We start from the raw sequence: 6,066 nt of genomic DNA, 5'->3' as shown, positions 1-6,066 counted from the left end.
TATAAAGAGAAGCATTAGTAGAATCCATGCTCATTTCAGAGACCTCGAATAGGATCCTGAAGGCAAACTGAAGTAAGTGATCTGACATTATCTCCTTCATTTAATTGCTCACTTTTGCTGTTTCTGACACACTTGCAGAGCCCACAGTGCTTAAACTGTGAGTGTATTCAGATTTTTTTCCCTTCACCTCCTCACCCCATCTTGCCTTACTTTGAAATGGCATCTGCTTAGAAATCAAAGATTTTTATCTGGCGTCTCAGCCAGTGGTGTGTCAGGTGGGTATATAAGAGACAGCGACATTTAAAAAACAGGGTGAGTCTATCAGGATGACTGTGGCCACCTTGTGCTTTGCAGCATGTGTAACGGGGTGACATAGGACATCCTTCACTGCAGGAAGCTCACAATGACAATTCCATCAGTCTTTTTAGATGTGACAGTGATTCAAGTTTTCTTTTAGTTCTCTGTTGTTTTTTCATCTCCCAGGCACAAGGGACTGATGGCCAAGCAGAACTGGCAATCCCACTGGCCACAGCTGTACGTAACCCCTCTGGTGTCCCTAACAGACCTCCTGTTTCTCTGCTTCCCTGTACCTCCTCATACGCACTCTGTTCCAGCAGGAGGCTGTCTTGGAGCCCAGCTGCATAACACAACATCTCCTGGCAATGTTTTGCTCCGTAGTGACTCACTGCGTTTTGCACCTGATGGTGCAAGATAATCTGTCACCTCAAATCCTACTAGTTCTGCGAGATAGCTTTTATATAATCAGTGGTTACTTTCCCCCTCTCTTTTCCAAACATGAATATAAGGTCCAGCTTGACTCCCCCATAAATTTTTTTAAAGAAAGCAGCTGTGTTGTCCTTCATGAAAACAGCTTGTAATTTAGCATTACTGCATTATATCCCCTAGGCAACGCTTTCTGTCTTCAGGACATACATTTATCACAGACATCACAGTATCTCTATGGTATTTTAGTTTTCCATCAAGGGAAGCTAAAAGAGCATTTAATTCCATAAAGCTCTGATTGATCTTCTTCACAATGTACCTTTGGTGCTTCTCACAATGTCTCTTCTGCTGACCAAGATTTCTTCTTCCTCTCTTGATCTCTCAGAAGTCTGAACTGATCTCAGAAATGTGGGCTTGCTTTGCCTTCTAGCACTACCTGTCTTTGTGCTAGGCAGAGCTTTCCCGTCCTTTGGTCAGCTCTTCAGTCCTGGTCAGCTCCATCAGCCAGGGGCTCTTGGCCTCACTAAGTAGGCTCCTGAGGTGAGCCGAATGTATACCAGCAAATAATTTGTCAGCATTGGATGGCTTTTCACTTTTTGTTCTGACTTTCACTTTTGGTATTACAAGACTGCCTTGGAGAGTAGATAGATGGGCACATCATAAAATGAGTTCAAGACAAATAGAACATGATGGCTTCACTATTTGCTCTGAAACTTTTTTCTCAGTTCCTAATGCGAGCTGCTTTGCCAATTGCTGCTCCTGCTGGTGACCCTTGAGCTCAGAGCAATACCATTTGTTGATATAAATACTGATTCCCCAAAAAACACAAGAATTCAAGCTTAGTCTTCTGAGTAGGAGATACAAGGTACTACAGTGCTTACCACACCTATTTGGTCAGCACATACAGCTTGAGAAAAAGCAAGCAAGCAAGGTAGGAGTGGGAATGCAGATTTTAGAAAAATCTTTCCAAGTCTGCAGTAATTGGCAAGGTAAATGCAAGGCTCTTTCTGCTTTTCAAAGCACTGGTAATATCAGTTTATGATAAAAAGCTATTCTGAGTTACACAAGACGGCAAGATATTTGCCAAAAAATCTTTAGTTGCTGTTCTGTTTTTTAGGATGGACAAGAAGCGTCGTCCATACTGATTGACTGTTGGCATGCGACTTACCACTGAGCAACTGTATGTTGATGGATAAGCCAGTCTCATCCAAGTGTCAGGAAGATTATCAAAAAAAAGAGCTGTCTGTAGTTGCTCCATCTCTGAGGAGATTGCCAACTCACCCTAACAAAAGAAAACATTAGTGTGCTATTTGCGTCTCACAAAGAGACTGTGATAAGATGACATGATAAATGATAGAGGGCTTTTTTTTCTCCAGTAAAAACACATAAGGTAGCTAAATCGTCAAGTGTAAAGAATATCTTGGCTCTTGCAACTGGAGCGAGTCATTTATTTTCTAAAATGGGGAAATGGTCAGAAAAACAAGAGTGTAGGTTCTGGGCTTTCTGTATTTCTTAAATTCACTCTAATTGCATTAAGTAATTGTATGCTATATTAATTGATATACATATGCACAGAAGCACCCACCTACGCACATGTTCAAGGAGAAAATGATAAAGGGCCAAATTACTAACTTGCTTTCAGATATCCCACAGAAAATCGTACATGCAATCAAGCTACCATTCTGCTGGCTTGCTTGCACTAATGGCCATTTGAGTGTCCATGTTTTGTTACTCTGAATTAAAGATCAAAAAGAAGGTAATTCTAGGTGGCAAAAAAGGAGGTTCCTTTAAAAAAAAATAGCTCTTAAAAAAATATAGCCCTTAAAAAGAAAAACAAACAGATTTTCTGTATGTAGTCTAGAGTCAAATGCATTAACCATATCTATGCATGGATATACCACAATTGTCTGTGCAAATTGCCAGTGTTGCATAAGAAGCTATTTGGTTGCCCAATTCCCTGATTTGAACATATATTAAATTTTAGTGCAGCAGGTACGTTGCTGTTTGAGATTGCTAGATATCATGGAGATTTGGCCCTGTGTGATTAAGAATATTACATGTTGCTATTCAGCACTTTTAGGCATTCAGAGACAGGTATTATCTACAAAAAAAAAGGCCAAAGATTTGTGATGAGTTGTTCATGTCCTTACCTAGCTTACTGCACTTGTTGCATGCGCAGTGAGGTGAGGACATGGGTGTTGCTGTTACTGCATTTATGCTCACCGTTAATGGTTATCCCCTAGCCATGGTCAAACGCCCCATGCCAATGGCTCTGAACATGTCTGCTATTTAGCAGGACCTGAACCACGTGCCTTGTCCAGTGGGGATCTGTATGAAGTAGAGTTTGTTTTTTGCATCAGAGGGTCTCTGAAGTGCCAAAGCTTCTGTCCTACAGATTGCCTAAAACACACGTGTGCGCACACCATAGCTAGCAACCATATCTGTTAGCAGTTGTAACAGAGCACCCAAATATCTGCAATGGCAGAAGAGAAGAATGTCACTGTCTTATGTCCTGTTCTGCATCGAAACACCAGGGTAACACAATAATCAGAGGCCTTGCATTTTGCTTCCTAATTTCCAGAGAAATAGAGGGTTTCAATCTCCTAAGCAGTTTCCTGATAACTTCTCTCACACAAATTAAATGATTTGATATGTACAGACAAGTTACATGTTTGGAACAGGCAATGTAAGAAGGCACAGTTTTTAAGTCAATGAAATAAGAAAAAAGCTCCCCAAATAATCACTCACATCTTCCATTACAGGCATCTACACTGATGCTATGTTTAAAACCATGCATCCCCTGAGGTTAGTAACATATCTTCAGACATAAATTAAGTTGTTGAAGAGACAGCCTCATATATTAGCAGATCCAGTCTCTCATATTCTTGAAAACAAATCACTTTATTTTGAGAAGCATGCTGCTGCTGTTTGGATAAAATATCTGGTGTTATTTTCTTCTTAATGTTTTTTTTTTCTTTATATCATATAGGTCTGCTTTCTCCTTGAAGAGATACCAAGCTGTCATGAGGCAAGTGTCTTAAGCACCCAATTCTGTGATAACATAAAGGAAAGTCTAAAGTTTTATGTATCTTAACGTTATGCAGTGTAAGTAATTCTACTGCCTTCATATCATAGTATGAAGGATATGGAAGTTTTATTCTGAGAAATGGAGAAAGAGTGGAAGACCTTTGCAGCAACATTTCATGCTGTTATGAAGAAAAGCAAATTCTGCATTGTAGTTTGCAAATAATGTCATTTTGCAACCTGACAAAAGATACTAAATGACTCAACCCTATTAATGTATTGTAACACACCAGCAAGATCTTCTTTTTGTGTGGTACAAAATAACGCATATATTTATGTCTCTCAGAGATCATTTTCCCACATTACAAATTTCAAATCGAATCACTGTAAAAAACAGGTATGAAAATATCTAATTCTGTTGAAATTGGTAGCCTCAGGGAAAGAAAAAAAAACCACAAAAACAAACAAAAAACATAAAACCAGAGACATCACACCATCTTGTGACAAATTTGCAGCCTGCTCTATGTTTTTACTGACCTTGTTTTCCACAGCTTGGGAGACTCCTTCTCCAGTGGCTATTTGAATTGCAGCTCTAATAGCATATGGAGCAGGTTGTCTGCAGTTGTTATTGCAAAAGCAATCTCCACATTGGGGTGTGGGCCATACGGATGGGGCTTTGGGGAGGCAGTGTTTCATCCATATCTTTATGGTAACCTTCATAATCCAGGTTTGAAGAGACTGCAAACCCAGAAGCAAGCACTGACTTCCTATCAAACTGTCAAAGAAATAATAAAAACCCTGTCACCGAGACACCAGTGGCAGTCCTTGCTAGACAGAATAAGGAACCTGCTTAGGCATAAATCAAATTGTTCTGTTATGGAGTCATTGTTGAGAACAAGACTTTTATAACGCTCTTACATCCGTGGAAATTAATCTAATTTGTTCCCCGTTTTAATTAACCTCTTTATGTCACAACCAAGTTCTGATGCTTGCAAGAAAAAAAAAGAATTTGCTAATAATCAGGTTATTCTTTAGATAGAAAACAGAAGAAAGAGAATTTTAATTTAAAAATAAAGAGACAGAAATGTTTTAAAAGAAAAATGTTATTTCTTCCAAATTACAAAGTGCTGCTCTCTGGTGTAACATTATTATTCTGTGTAGCAATTTATTAAATGAAGCAATTTATGGTAGCATCTCTGAAAGATGCCATCCTTTATTGAAATGAAAGCGAGTAATAGCATAAAGACTGTAAAATAAAAAGGCAGAATATCTTCTTTTAGACCATTACAAAAATACATGTATTGTCTATTTGACAATCAATACACTACCATAAAATAAAATGGGGCTCTAGTATCATCATCATAATTTCTATTTCAAATGGTTTGCTGAGAGCCAAATTGTGTCTTTTATGGAAAAGAATGACAAATGGTTTAATTCAATATCACATGCACATGTATATATGAGCTGAAATTCTGTTGCAGCTCAAAGCTGTTAGGCAAATATTTTAGGATCATCACAAGTTTAAAAACAACAGACATGTGGGAGTACATCCATTTATTTACAGTTGTACTGACTTAAAATTCAAAATGTTATTTGATGCTTTTAAAGTACTGCTGTGGGATGTTAAATTACTGCTGAATTCGTACTGTTCTGAGATACCTTTCAACCTGCCAAGATGCATGATGATGATGATGATAATAATAATAACAGCGGCAGTGCAGGGATCTTTAAAATAATGCGGGGCTCATTCCTCTAAGATAAATACCATTTTCACTAACCCCGTTTTATGATTCAGCGTTTCTGATGCAGCAAAGTGAAATAATGAAAGTAAAATAACAACAGGTTTGTGTGGGATGGGAAAGGGAAAATGAGCATGTGCATTGTCAGAATTTTTGCAAAAACTGGAGAAAAAAAAGAAAAAGCTCTTATAAAAGGCACTTCCCTCCCCCTGGGGAAAATTCCTCCTTTTGTTTTTATTATTCACCACATTTCCTTCTTTTATTCCTCTTTCTCATCTCATTCTTTTGTTCCCTTTCCCTCCTCAGATGATTCTCCTCCTCGCAGCGGGAGGCTCCCAGCAGCTGGGGACGGAGAGCTGCGGCCCGCGGGATGGCGAGGGGCTCGCCGGCAGGTGAGCTGCTGCAGGCTGGGGGAACCGGTGGCCGAGGAGAAGGCAGGCGGCAGCCCACCGGCTGCTGCTGCTGCAGTCTGTGGCCGTGTAGGCACAAGGCCTGCTGCTCCCTCCCGCCTGCTGCGCCGACTCTCCCGAGGACAGGGTGGGTATATGAAGAACTCGCGTGTGGCGTTCGTGGCTTCCCG

This window comes from Anser cygnoides, chromosome 6 (genome assembly GCF_040182565.1).
Source record: "Anser cygnoides isolate HZ-2024a breed goose chromosome 6, Taihu_goose_T2T_genome, whole genome shotgun sequence".
Taxonomy (NCBI): Eukaryota; Metazoa; Chordata; class Aves; order Anseriformes; family Anatidae; genus Anser; species Anser cygnoides.
Note: the sequence above shows the minus strand (reverse complement) of the source record.